Source organism: Crinia signifera, chromosome 1 (genome assembly GCF_055691185.1).
Source record: "Crinia signifera chromosome 1, ASM5569118v1, whole genome shotgun sequence".
NCBI classification, from domain to species: domain Eukaryota; kingdom Metazoa; phylum Chordata; class Amphibia; order Anura; family Myobatrachidae; genus Crinia; species Crinia signifera.
The window spans coordinates 206285400-206300561 of record NC_139217.1 but is presented as its reverse complement, the minus strand read 5'-3'; the positions used below and the strand labels follow the sequence as shown (position 1 = coordinate 206300561).

The window sequence follows — 15162 nt, the reverse complement described above, 5'->3', positions numbered from 1 at the left end:
TCCCAGCATGCCTTGCCACAGTTTTAATACTCCCTTATAGCAAAACTGTGGCAAGGCATGATGGGATTTGTAGTTTGACAACATCTGGAGAGCCACAGGTTGGCCCTGTCCTGGCATATAGATTTGGGGGGGGGGGTAGGGGGGAGAACATGGAAGAGACTAATCTGTGACTGACACAGGCTGAACAAGGCCACTGCTGTTGTCACAGACCTGCATTTTTTTTCGGACCCATCCAGAAATAGTCTGGTTTCCACCCCAAAACAGCAGCTTACGACGGTCAATATCCAGCTGCATTGTGTTTACGATCTATACGTGTTTTCTGACGCTATTTTTCCTTGCGCATTGTGTGCGGTCTAAATGCGCAGTCCGATAATCACTCTGCTTTGTGAATAAATAGCGATTCATACTGACTTAAGCCCAAAGTTCCTTTTCCTGTGTAAACCTCCGGTTTCAGTGTAACATCTCTTTCTTAGGCAGCTGAGGCCTACCTGGTGTGGCTTTTCGAAGACGCTTACCTGTTCAGTGTCCATGCACACAGGGTCACGCTGCACGTGAAGGACATTAAGCTCGCACGGCGAATTAGAGGGGGCCAGCTCGGACTCGGATGTTGAAGTTTTCCGTTTCACGTTTGTTTTCGTTGGTATTTTATTCCCCGTTTTATACACCGTTGGAGGAGGTAATTTATGACCTCAGATAATCCTGTTGCAGAGCACGGACATTAAAGCTCTGGGTTTTTGTCACATTGACATGGACGTTGACTGTTATTCTGCAAATTTATATGGTTATTACTTGTTTTATTTAACCTGTCAATAAAAATGTTTTAAAAAAATTAAAAGTATATAGAAAGAAGCAATGAAGCATAATCTTATGAAGCATCTCCCTTGTGTATCAACATTTTAAATGCTTATGTCTGAACATAATCGTCCATCAGCCCCCCTACATAGAAACGATATCCGAATGATAGGTTGACATTTGAAAATGTCAAGATAAGTTTTTCACAATTTTTTTTATTTTTTTATCCTTTTGATGGGACTTTTCCCATGCCCGAAGCACGCCCCGTGAAATGATTGGGGTCCATGTTGACATTGACACTAATAAGTTGTGAAAAACTCACGTCGACTTTTTAATGTCAACCTTTGGTTTACATTGCCATTGCACCTGTCGATATATTGACTTTTGACCGAGACACTATAGACCCTTTGATTCACACCCCATAGAAACCTAGAATGTAATGGCAGATCAGAACCACTTGTCCCATCTGGGCCCTTATTCTGGTTGGTGCGGTCGAGCCGCATATGCGGCTCCGACCGCACCAGACGAATCCCCGCCCACCCTACGGATCGCCACGGCCGTCCGTACACGGACGGCTGGCGATCCGCATAAAAATGGTGGAGGCTACGCCTCCACCATGGTGGGAGCTGCCCCCTGCATTCGATGGTCGTCGACCATCGAAGGCAGGTCCGCACGCCGCGGCAGCTCCCGCAAGCTGAGACCACACGGACAATCGTCCGTGTGGTAGCTTGTATGGGGGCTGAAAGCTGACATCCGGCGACGTCAGCTTTCCGCCCCCATGAGTTTCGTCATGCCCTCATTAGCATGCGTACGCCCCGCGTTTGCATGGGAACGCCCATGAAACGCGGGGCGTATACATAGGGAAATGAGGGCATGAAGCCCCTCACTCCCCTATACGCCCCCTTTGCGGCGTAGTAAATTTCTGTGCGGCGAATTCGCCTGCACATGCGCACATTGACCTCTGCGCATGTGCAGACGGAAAACATCGGCGGTACGGCCGCACGCGGGCCGTACCGCGCGAATCTGAATAAGGGCCCTAGTCTGCCCATGTATGCATTTTTTTTTTTTTTTATAAACAATTTTTTATTATTTTTGATTTGTCAATATTCAATAATAATACAAAAAAAATACACATATTTAACTCGAGCTATCAAACAGTTCTGAGTGACCAGTTTCTGTCCATGAGCATTGTACAAATAACTGTTCTTTGTTTTTGAATTGTATTTCTATTTTAACTCAGAGTAACGGGGAAAAAGAGGGGGGAGGGGGGGGGGATGGTGCTTTCTAATACACTTTATGCAGTTATACGATCAATCCAGTTATACAGTCAAATCATAAGTGCTACATTTAAGTCTAAACCATTCTGATTGATATACATCTCTTCCTTTTAGGTGGTTTCTGTTTGCCATCAACATTCACAGAAAAGAAACAGAGACAGAAATATCTTATCATCCTATGACACCCAATTACATCTTTCCTCCAATAGATACCAGTCTTTGCTGGATAATTTATGTTACTGATCTCCAGTTAATCAAGTTGTAGTAGTACATATGTCTTCTGTGTACTGAGTGGGACAGGTGCGATATTTGAATAAATATTTATTTAAATTAAACCGGAGTACGTGTTTTAGAATTATTCATTTAACCTTTGTAACTAATATATGTTGAACACAATTATACTGTGGCTATTGTTGACCAGTTGGTTATATCAAAGGATTTTAGAATTTTTTCCTTAAGATCTGGGTCTAAGGTTTGAATGTAAGCGGACCATTTGCGTTCAAATGAAAACAATGAGAAAGTTGAACCTGTCAACCAGGATTTCCTGTCAAAATAAAGTTGTTGAATCATCATTTTTTGCACCTGGAGCATGTTCGGGGCAGTTTTAACTGTCCAATGCTTTAATATAAGCTTTTTGGCTATGGTGAATAGCATGATGAACATATTCAACAATGGTTTTACTGCTGGAATGTGACTCCACTCCTCAAAATTTAAACACAGGCTTGCCAAGGGGGAGGGGTCAGGGATATGGCAAAATTCTTATTTATAAATTGATATACCTTGTTCCAAAAACGTCTGATCTTGGGACATTCCCAGAAGGAGTGGAAGTAATCAGCTCTCGATCTCCCACACCGGAGGCACGATCCATCGACCAGCGGGTCAAAGTGGGACCTCGTGAACGGAGGCATGTATGCTCTATGTAGCGTTCTTAAGTGAACTTCTTGTAGGTATGCTGACCCCAGTATTTTATTTATGTGTGGAAAGTTGTGTATTAATGTGTCAGTTGAGCCAATTGAGGGGATATCTTTTTGCCATGAGATTAAGAGGGAGTTAAGGTGTTTCGTGTTTGATGTGTTTAGAAGTATGTCGTATATATGCTTCAGTTTACATGGTTTCCCCTCCCATCTCCCGAGGAGACCCATCAAAGGATTTTGGGGAGCTGAGTCTCCCCATTTTATTGGTAATGAGGTTACGTAATGACGGGTTTGGAGATACATGAAAAAGTGTGTATTAGGTAGTGTGAATTTGTCTTTCAGTAGGGCAAACGTAATAATATTTCCTCCTGGGTCAAAAATTTGTGATGCCGCGCATAGTCCCTTAGCTTTCCACTGAAGGAAGAGAGAGTTTGAAAGAGAAGGTTGGAAGGAGGGATTTCCCCACAATGAGACCCTGGATGTGGCTGTATGGTTTATTCCCAATTTCTTGTGTATTTTCACCCAGTTAAGGTAAGTATCTCGAAACAGGGGATGGTTTTGTATGTGTGTCGGGATGAGAGATTTTTTGGAATGGAGAAGAGCGTTGAGAGAGTAGGGTAGGAAGATCTCAGAATCTAGTTCATAATCTGTGTATATGTTTTTCTCCAGAATCCAGTCCGCTGCGTATCTGGCCAAAACCGACATGGAATAAAGGGAAAAATCTGGTGTGTGAGTTCCCCCTCTAGATTTATCCATAATCAATTTGGCCAGGGCTATTTTTGTTTTTTTACCCTGCCAAATGAATCTTGTGATGACTTTTCTTAGCCGTTTGTCATCTGCAGCAGAGAGGCAATAAGGGAGGAGTTGCATAATGTATAACAGTTTCGGGAATATAATGGATTGAACTATGGAGAGTCTGCCCAGCAATGATATCGGTAGTTTCTGCCAACCCTCTAGTTGGTTTGTTATTTTTGTGACCGCAGCCCCGAAATTTAAGTCATATATTTTTGTGATATTATTTGGGATTTGTAGGCCTAGGTATTTAAAGTGGGTGGTGTTAATTGAGAAAGGGAGTGAGTGTAGGTATGGAGGAATAGTTGAATTTGGGGGGAGGAGAGGGAGAAGTTCAGATTTTGAGGGATTAATTTTGTAGCCCGCTTTTGAGCCGAATTCCTTAATTAGGCTGATTATTTCTGGGATTGAGTCTTGTGGTTTGGAGATAAATAGTAACATGTCATCGGCGAATAGGGATATCTTGAGTTCTTTTCTTCCAATAGAGATTCCTCTATATACTGGTGATAGTCTGAGAGCCATTGCCAGGGGTTCCAGTGCAATAGCGAAGAGTAAGGGGGATAATGGGCAGCCCTGTCTTGTTCCTCTCTCTAGTGTACTAGTGTAAAGGAATTTGAAAGAAGGCCGTTGCATGATACTTGGGATAGAGGGTTGTGGTATAGCGTCTCTATTATGCGAATGAAATCCGGTGGGAATTGAAATTGTTTGAGTGTGTGTATCAGATGGGGCCATTCAACCAGATCAAACGCTTTTTCTGCGTCCAGAGAAAGAATTGCATGATCCTTTGGTGGGGAGGGCAATTGAAGTTGTGCTAGGGCAGCTATTACCTTGCGTACATTTGTTGAGGAGTGTCGTCCTGATATGAACCCTGTCTGGTCTGTGTGGATGATAGAGGGAAGGATACGTTTTAGTCTGTCTGCAATAATTTTAGTTAGTAATTTGTAGTCAAGGTTGAGGAGGGAAATTGGTCGGTATGATCCAGGAAGTGAAAGGTCCCTTCCTGGTTTTGGGAGGATTTTGATTATGTCCGAATTAAAATGAAGTGGTGGTTGGTTACTTGTAATAATTGAATTAAAAAGGTCCGCTAGTAGGGGGGTAAGGTCCATTCTCATAAGTTTGTAAAATTCGCCACAGAATCCGTCAGTCCCTGGGGCTTTATTAGATTTGAGTTGTTTAATAGCTGAATCAATTTCTGTCATAGTTATAGTGCCCAGAAGGGAGGTGGATTGCTCTTGTGTGATCGAAGGGAAGTTCAATTTTTCCCAGAGTGGGGAGGGATGCGTGTCAGGGTCTTCACTGTCATCAGGAGGGGGGAGGGAGGAGGTATATAAGTCTTTGTAGAAATTTTGCATAACATGGGCTATTTCTTCATTTGAGGTTGTATGAGAGGCCTGGGCTGTGCGTAGCGGGTGTACTATTGCAGGCTTACGGGCTCCACTTAGTAGATTCGATAAAAGTTTACCTGTTTTATTCCCAAATTTATGGAATTTGTAATTAATTGAAAATAATTGCCTCTCTCCTACTTCCGACACATAGCTTTCCAGATGTGTTTTCGCTAAGATATATATGTGTTCTTTGTGTAAAGGTGTGGGGTCTGTCTGGAATATGGTGTAGGCGGATGTTAGTGCTGATTGAAGTGTTGTATATTGTTTTGTGTAGTCTCTATTTGAAGCTGCTGTGAAAGAGAGGATGGCTCCTCTCAGAACAGCCTTCATAGCCATCCAATATAGTTGCGGATTCGAGGAGCGACAATCTTCGTTGTTCATTTTGAATTCTGTTATGGTTTCTTTCAAGAGTATTTTAAACTTTTGGGATTTTAGGAATCTCGATGGGAAACGCCAGGTACGTGATGTGTTCTGTTCTGGTGCTAGATTAATGTCCAGGGATACTAAAGCATGATCTGAGATCACTATAGGGGCAATGGTGGAGGCTGTAATATGTGGAAATAGTGGGGGGGATATTAATAGAAAATCAATGCGGGAGAAGGAACCATGCGCGGCTGACAAGCAGGTGTATTCCCTGTCTGTGGGGTGTAAAGATCTCCATACGTCTATTAAATTCAGGGATTTTATTAGTAAGTTCAGGCCGATTTTTGGGAGTTGGTTTGTCTGCACCTTTGAGCTAGATCTGTCTAGAGCCTGAGAGGAAACCATGTTGAAATCACCTCCAACTATAAGGTTGGAGTCCATGTATGGAGTGAGTAGTGCTTTGATATGTTTGTAGTTGTTTTTTGAGTATGGGGGTGGCATGTATATGTTGGCAAGAGTGTATTGTTTACCTAGATAAGTGACTGTTGCAATCGCATACCGTCCGTCTGCATCCGAGTTTTCATTGACCACCTCCAGTGCGAGAGATCTTCGAGCAAGGGTGACCACCCCCCTGGCCCTAGATGAAAAAGAAGAGTAAGTAATCACAGACCAGCCCATTGTTTGCAATTTCACCACCTCTGTCGGCATGAGATGGGTTTCTTGTAAAAAAACTATATCACAATGACATTTATTTAGATAAACCAGCAGTTTTCTTCGCGTGATTGGCGAGTTTATGCCCCCAACATTCCAGGTGCTTATTTTGACTTTAGGATTCATGGGGGGTACCAGTAAGGGGGATAGAATAAGTTGTAGAAGAGATGTTTCTCAAGTAGTTGATACTGGCGATTAGCGGGGGCTGTTGTATGGGATGATTTGCTTAAACTTGGTACTGTTATATGACAGTTCTGTTGTGGTGTTATGCACCTTTGGCAGGATGGGGTAGGGGGGGAAGAAGGGGGTAGGGAAGACAAGAGGGTAGGGAAGATAGGGAAGAAGAACAAAATATACATTCCCCCAGTATAGTAACTGAGGGGCAGACTTCCTATACAAGTAATATTCCTGTAATCTAAACCCAAAATTACGTTATCCAGGAATAAGATGAACTTTCCCTTTGTCGCTAAACCGCTTAAACTAGGATGGGTAGTTGGCAGCATAAACTTGTAATAGTTATCTGTATCAATTACATATCCGCTAAAGAGAGGGGGGAGGGGGGGGGGGTATGTTAGTATACATAAGGGGTAAACATTCCTCATTTAAATTCTATTAACATTAGCCTTAGCTAAACTTCTGTAACAATATATAATATATGAAGAAGAATATAACATGTATAAACCTAATCGCAGATAATGTTTAGTACAGTTCTGTGAGAAAGGCGCAGTTGATTCTGTGATGCACAAATGCATCTTAGCTGTGAAGCAGAGATGTCTCAAGTAGCTGTCCATGTTAGACATTTTTCTTTTGCTGCTTTATGAAGAAAGAAACCACTGTTCCAATCTCTGTGTGTTCAAGGCGGGGTGTCTGTAATGTCCTCCGCTGCTGCTCTGGTGAGTTCTTTCAAATATTCCGTTGCTTCAGAGGGATCAGAAAAGTCTTTAAAGTGGGATCCATCATATATCCTCAGCTTTGCTGGGTATAAGAGGCCAAATTTTCTGCCTGCAGAGGCCAAGGTAGAACATATGGGGGAGAAAGTCTTTCTTATTTTAGAAAGTTCGGCAGAGAAATCCTGAAAAATAAATAATTTGTTGCCTTCCCAGGTGAGATTTTTTATTTTTCTTGATGCCGACCAGATTTCCATCTTGTGTAAATAATTCAAGCACTTGAAAAGGGTTACACGTGGTCGCGGTCTGTTTGGAGTCGGTGGTGGGCCCACCCTATGGACCCTCTCTATCACCATGTCCTTGCAGGCTTCTGATATGCCTAGGAGCGAGGGGAGAGTGATGCGGACAAAGTGGACCAAAGCTGGTCCCTTAACCGCTTCGGGCAGTCCCACTAGTCTTATGTTTGATCTGCGTGACCTGTTCTCAAGTTCATCTATTTTGTCCCAGAGTTGGTGATTTTCTCTGGTGAGTTTAATGATGTCTACCTGGGATTTAGCAACATCATGTCCCCATATGCTTTTCTACTGTGGTGACTCTCTGGGATAATTTTTGTATCTGGGCTGTAATGTCCTCCACTGCTTTAGATAGGAGCGGGGACATTGCTGCATTAATAGCCTCCACAACTTCAGTGTATGTGACAGGCGTCTCCAGTCCCCTTTGGGGGTAGCCCCCCTGTGTGGTACCTTCTGTCGCTGATTTTTTGTGAGCTGGCAGGGAAGAGGGATCAGCGTCTCCGGGCGCCATGTTTTCAGCCCCACGCCTTCTGTCCGGCCTTTTGGAGCTGCGGCTGTGTCTGCTGCGCCCAGGGAGGGTAAGCGGTGCTTTTTGTGCCAATTGGAGGCTCCAGGAGCCGTGTAACTGTGGTGTTTTAGGTTATGGGAAGCGGAGCTCAGAGCGGGAGCTCCGTCGCCATGCAACCCGGAAGCGGAAGTCCCTCCCATGTATGCATTTAAGGTGGCCATACACTTATGGGATTTGGCCCGATTTCACCCAAATCCTACTGAGCCGCCCGAGAAATTCGGTCAAGTGGCCAAGTCGCGTGTGTTTGACATTGGATTCGAACCGAAGCCACGTGCACCTCGAATCTGGAGATTGAACCTTCTGCTCCCATAAGATAAATTGGAATTGCTGCCTTCAGTGCACGTCGCGGCTTCATCTGATTTATCGCATCAAATGTCCCTTGAATTCCCCCCAACAGCTCACCGCGAGTCCTTCAGTGCTATAGATTGTAAGCGTACGAGCAGGGCCCTCCTACCTTTATGTCAGTTTGTTTCTACCCAGTTTCTATAATCACTGTTGTTTCCTATTGTGAAGCGCAACGGAATCTGCTGCTCTATATAAGAAACTGTAAATAAAATATATACGTGAGATAAATCGCCAAATCGGATGAAGGGATGCTGGGGAGGTTAAGGGAAAATCAGGTCCGACTTGTGCCTCAGACAAGTCAGGCTGGTGTATGAGGGACTAATGTACTTTATTTTGGGCTTCCAAGACTAGAGTGCACATTTCCTAACATTTAAAAATGACTATACAGGTTCATCTGTCAGTAAATGTGTGCTTTTAACCCAGATGACCAACTGGATATGGTCAGTAGGTCGACACGGCTTAGGTTGACACATGAAATACTGTAGGTCAACATGGCTAAGGCCAGCAGGTCCACACAAGCATTGGGTAAGGAAGGTCAACAGTCAAAACATGAGTTTATCAAGTTTTTTTTATTTTTAACCGACATGTGCCGACAGGCTGTATATTATACCCTACCATCCACTAGGGCGGGCGGGAGAATATAATAGTGTGCTGGGTGCAGCGGTACACTGATACCATGTCAATGTCCTCTTATGTAGAAATTCTGGTTAAAAAAAGTCTTTCTCATGCTTTAACAGTCTCTCCAGGATCCTGATGACTCACCAGCCCATCATTTCCTGACCAGCTCCAGCTCATTTGTGTCTACCCAGCCACCTTCAGTCTCTCCAGCTGCCTGGTGATTCACCAGCTCCCTTGTGTCTCTCCAGCCCCCTTCTGTATCTTCAGCCCTCCATTGACTCACCAGCTACCTTGTGTCTCTCCAGTCTACTTCTGTAAATTCAGTGCCCAATAACCTGTGTAGTTCATTGGTGACCCCGTGTAATGGGGCAGTGTGGTAAGCCTAGCTAAAGATGGCATTGCCCACAATGTGCAAGTTCCATAATGTATTGCATTCAACAGATCTGTGTATAAGCAGTTTGGCCAAACCTCCATTAGCTGTGTTCTTGGAGGTTTGAACGCAAAACCGGCCTCGATGCTTCCAGCCCCCTATGCCATTATAATTACCATCCAATGCCATATCCTATGTCACATCGGCCATTCCGGGAGGTTAGGCAGCCCTGCATTATGAAGCTTGATAAATCTTGCCCTAAGGGGTAAATTTACTAAAATTCGAAGAATTAAAAGAGGTGATGTTGCCAATCGTAACCCATCAGAGTATGTCTATCATTTTGTAGGATGCAATACAGAAATGATAGACAGATACAGTAGGTTGCTAGGGACAACATCACTTTTTTTTAATATTTGGAAGATTTACTAAACTTACCACGCAAACTAAATGCATGCTGCAATACTACAACCATCACGTGCAGCGAGGGTGTCGTCTCTCACAACCCCCAAATTCCAACGAGGCTGAAGTTGGCTTCTTAATCACTTCTTATTGGAGCTCCAGCTTCTTATTCAGAACAATCACTTTTACAAGGGTTAATGAGTCTTGGACCACAAATTTTACACCAGAAATCCACACAGGGGGGTCACTTACAAATGACCCACTTGCAATTTATTTTGACCAACAAGGATTTGGGCAGTAATAGGGCACTAAATTGGGCATGGGTCCCAGATTTCATCATTTTGAATAAGTAGCTGGTGTCCTGCAAGGGTTAAACAGCGTTGGTCAACAAATATTACACTGAAAACCCACACAAGGGGGTCACTTACATATGACCCACTTGCCATTTCTTTTGACCAACAAGGATTTGGGCAGTAATAGGGCAGTAAAGTGGGCATGGGTCCCAGATTTCATCATTTTGAATAAGTAGCTGGTGTCCTGCAAGGGTTAAAAAGCGTTGGTCAAAAAATTTTACACTTGGAATACACACAGGGGGGTCACTTACATATGACCCACTTGCCATTTCTTTTGACCAACAAGGATTTGGGCAGTAATAGGGCAGTAAAGTGGGCATGGGTCCCAGATTTCATCATTTTGAATAAGTAGCTGGTGTCCTGCAAGGGTTAAACAGTGTTGGTCAAACAGTATGACACTTGAAACCTGCACAGGGGGGTCAGGTACATATGACCCACTTGCAATTTCTTTTGACCAACAAGGATTTGGGTAGAAATTGGGCACGAAACTAGGCATAGGTCCCAGATGTCATTATTTTGAATAAGTAGCTGGTGTCCTGCAAGGGTTAAACAGTGTTGGTCAAAACATATTACACTTGAAACCCACACAGGGGGTTCACCTACATATGACCCACTTGCAATTTATTTTGACCAACAAGGATTTGGGCAGAAAATGGGCATGGGTCCCAGATATCATTTTGAATAAGTATCTGGTGTCCAGCAAGGTTGAAACAGCGTTGGTCAAAAATGTTTACACTTGGAATCCACATAGGGGGGGGTCACTTACATATGATCCACTTGCCATTTCTTTTGACCAACAAGGATTTGGGCAGTAAAGTGGACATGGGTCCCAGATTTCATCATTTTGAATAAGTAGCTGGTGTTCTGCAAGGGTTAAACAGCGTTGGTCAAACAGTATGACACGTGAAACCTGCACAGGGGGGTCAGGTACATATGACTCACTTGCAATTTCTTTTGACCAACAAGGATTTGGGTAGAAATTGGGCACGAAACTGGGCATAGGACCCAGATGTCATTATTAGCGGGATCTTCCTTTTTTTAATTATTGTACGTGTAGTTTATTTCTGAGGTACTAGAGATGTATCATTTCCCATTTTAGTGATCTCCTTAAATTGGAATCTTCCTTGTAATATACTCCATTAGCGGATGTATAGATACATGAGGAGAAAAGAGACGGTACTTGTTTCCTAGAACGGCCACAATCTTATGGATCGTGTACCTTTAAGTTAAGGTACACGATCCATAAGATGGACCCGATTTCCTTTGAAATCAGGTCCATTTTGCCGGCTAGGACACAATATCGGGGGCATCGCGTCGGTCGGGACCATTAACATTGGTCCCGACGCGACCGACGCGATGCCCCCGATATTTCCATAGACTTCAATGTTAAAAAATATTTTAACATTGAAATCGTGTCGGGAAAGGTAAAATATCGGGGGCATCGCGTCGGTCGGGACCATTAACATTGGTCCCGACGCGATGCGACGCGATGCCCCCGATTTTTCCATAGGCTTCAATGTTAAAATATTTTTTAACATTGAAATCGTGAAAAAATGTGAAAAATGTGAAATGGGCCAATATGACCCATTTCACATTATAGATGACCCCGTCGTCACCCCACGATAGACGCCAACCCGAAGCGTGGCGAGCGCAGCGAGCCTGCGAGGGGCGGCGGTGCGCGTCCTCCGACCTTTTCATTCCCCTACTATCCACGTCGGCGTGGAGTTGAGAATAGAATAGTGTGGCGAGCGCAGCGAGCCACCGTGCCCGAAGCGTGGCGAGGGGACGCGTATAACTTCACAGGTATACGCGGGGCTCGCCACGCTTCGGGCTCGGTGGCTCGCTGCGCTCGCCACACTATTCTATTCTCAACTCCACGCCGACGTGGATAGTAGGGGAATGAAAAGGTCGGAGGACGCGCACCGCCGCCCCTCGCGGGCTCGCTGCGCTCGCCACGCTTCGGGTTGGCGTCTATCGTGGGGTGGGGTGTACGCCGTTAAATTTGGGGGGGGGGTGGGAATATTTTACATTGAATCCAATGTAAAATAGGGTCCCAGGGACCCGATTTACATTTCATTCAATGAAAAAATCGGGTCCAAAATCGGTCGGTCGTGTCGATCGCATCGCATGCGACCAAATCGCATGCGATGCGATCGACCCGATTTTTCCGACACGACCACCCCGATGTAAATCGGTGTGGCCGTGCTAGGAAACAAGTACCAAAGAGACATACAGTATACAATAAGGCAATACTGTATAACACTTCAATCTTTCAAAAACGATGACACATTTTGCCCATACTGTGTTAAAAATAAAATTCAGCTTATCTGATGGTACTTGTTTGGATCCCACCAATGCCTTATGGCAAATGGGTAAAAAGCAGCATTTGTGACTAGGAAGAGGGTTTACCCTTGATACCTTATATCCATACCTTTTCTGGGCTCTCTCATTGGAGCTTAAGTGTGTGTAGCTTTCCTGAAAGGACCTAGTGTTAATCAGGTGGTTTTGCACACTGAGCCTCAACAGCAGAAGCCCTCTGACTCCTTTAGTAGGCATAATAAAATCTGCATGCACTCGCTCACTTGCTATATTGGCACAGGTGTACCCTCCTGCAAGCAGCAGCAGTAGCCGCAGATTTAAAGGAGATTTCTTCTTCTCCCTTTCCTATATGATTTTTCTTACGCAAATGTGTTGCGCTAAACTAACCAACTAATTACACATATGTACGCTGTAGCACAACAAGGCACTTTTGATCTACCAAAGTCTTCAGGAGTTATGTTATTATATCCTTAACAAGAATAGTGGTTTAATGATTTACAGCCATTTACTGCACTGATGTTTATTATATCTCCTATATTCATTGCATAACATGTTTTTCTGAACTATACTGGTAACGGTATTGCAACATTATTTCAAATTTTTGATCTCTATGTTGCCATTTGCAGTATTTCAGTGTATTCTGATTGAAATATAACAAGTGAGGTAATATCACACTACAAGCAGATTAGATATTCCCTCACAAGGTGATATTCTCGCTAGTTTGCTATCAATAGTATGTAGCTCATCTACACCAAATTATACAGTAATATAGATGCCATACTACAGATATTAACAGTAACTTTGACTGTGATATAGATTTTAAAAATTTCTTTATTGTCCTGCCTAGGAGATTTTTTTCTTGACAGGTGAGATTTGTTTTCTATGTATGTATGCAAAATGGTCTTGTCTTTATAGTTGGCTCCCAATATTTTAAATTAAAACCTAATAAAAGTTAATTTTTAAATATACAATAATACTTAACAAACTAAAGTTGTGCCCCTAAAAAAGAGAGAGTTCTTTCCTTCCTTCGTACTTGATTGGATTCTATATGGAGAAGAGGATAGGCCTTCGGGATCCATAGGTAATGTATGTGTGAATAAATATAGTATGTAATAAAGTTATACTGTTCGTGTGTGTGATTTATTTCACTATTGGTCATGTTGTGGAACAAGACACAGCGGGTCCTTCAATGCCCCGTATACTAGGACTTGTGGTTCTCTAAATCCCTGTATGTGGTGCAGGCTTGCTGGGACTTGTAGTTCCACAACATTACACAATCGTTTAATCTAATATTAACCATTTATCAGCCCGATGCCCACTGCCCCAGGGGCACCGGGGACAGCCCCGGCTTCAGCGGTAACTCTGGAGGGCAGGATTCCCCTATATTGGGGGGGGGTCCCCCCACTCTTCCAGGATCCCAGCCCGGGCTGACCAGCTACGGGGATGAATGCTTTGGCCGGAAAACTTGCATATAAAGTGTCCCGTGGCTGCTTGGGCTTGTTGCTGGTTGCCAAAATATGGGGGACCCCTACTCATTTTGTCCCCCATATTTTTGGAACCAGGATTGGCCCTTGAGCCTGGTGCTGGTTTTAGAAATCCTGGGGATCCCCTATGTTTTTTGTCCCCTGGATTTCTAAAACCAGGACCGGTTCTTTGAGTCTGGGTCTGGTTGCATTCGGGAGGGGGGCCCACGCCATTTTCTTTTAACACAAGTCACACATGTGCATTATTCGCACATTTTCATGACTAAAATTCATCACATCGCTTTTTTCTTGCCTCAATTTGCATTCCAATAAATAGCCGATTTCTTAAAAAAATTGAAAACTTGCGATAAGGTGCGATTACAGAACCTTACTAAACATAGCATCCTATTAAATGTCACCCTAGGTCGGATGCATGATGGATTCCTCCAGATCAGCGCAAAGAGCGGTTATCCAATTTCTTCGCACACAAGAGGCGAGCATGCTTCGGAAATTTAACACATGATGAAGGTGGTGTAGCGTGTAGGGAGAGCAGTGTCTCACATGGTGCACCATATACCAGTGTGTCAGCGCTATGAGGCGGGATGAGAAAACATCAGGGACTTACCATGGCCCAGGCAGGGCCACGTTCTCACCAAACCTGCCACGATTTCGTCAGTGGAGGATCTCATTCATCAGAATAGTCGAATCACCACATGTGAAATTGCTGCTGTACTGTTGATAAGCAAGGAAACTGTGCATAATGCTCAACAAGCTTGTTTATGGCAAAGTTTGTGCACAGTGGCTGCCCCAGCATCTGCCAGAAAATCAGAAGTTGGTGAGAATGGGTGTTTACTTGATCCATCTGTTCCGCTATGCGTAGCAAGGAACATATTTTATTGCCATGGTTGTCGCCTGTGATGAGACTTGGAGGCGACCCTGCCTCCAAACGGATGAGCATGGAGTGGCGGCATTCCAGCTCCTCTCGTCCAATAACAGCAAACTCTAGCTGGAAAAGTGATGCTCAGTTTTTTTTTGACGAAGAAGCACCTCTCCTCATTGGCTGGCTGGAACAGGGTGGAACAGTTAACGCTGAGTGATACTGCAAGACGTTGCTGATGCTGAAACAGGCCATCAGAAACAAGTACAGAGGCAAGCTCTCGAAAGTGATTGTGCTGCTCCAGGACAACGCTAGGCAACATGTGACCTGCTGTCAAAATTTCGATGGAAGGTCCTGAAACATCCTTCATAAAGCCTTGATGTATCCGCATGTGACTCGCATATCTTCGGACCCTTAAATAAATCAGTGAAAGGTC

At 44.0% G+C, this 15162-nt stretch overlaps 1 long non-coding RNA gene across 1 annotated transcript; it reads left to right on the top strand.

Annotated features, from left to right (window-relative positions):
- Positions 1–305: 305 nt before the first annotated feature.
- LOC146067885 (uncharacterized) lies at positions 306–2404 on the top strand. The gene is made up of 2 exons (XR_014472944.1): positions 306–676; positions 2184–2404. It is a non-coding gene; the product is annotated as an uncharacterized LOC146067885 (long non-coding RNA).
- The last annotated feature ends 12758 nt before the right edge of the window (positions 2405–15162 follow it).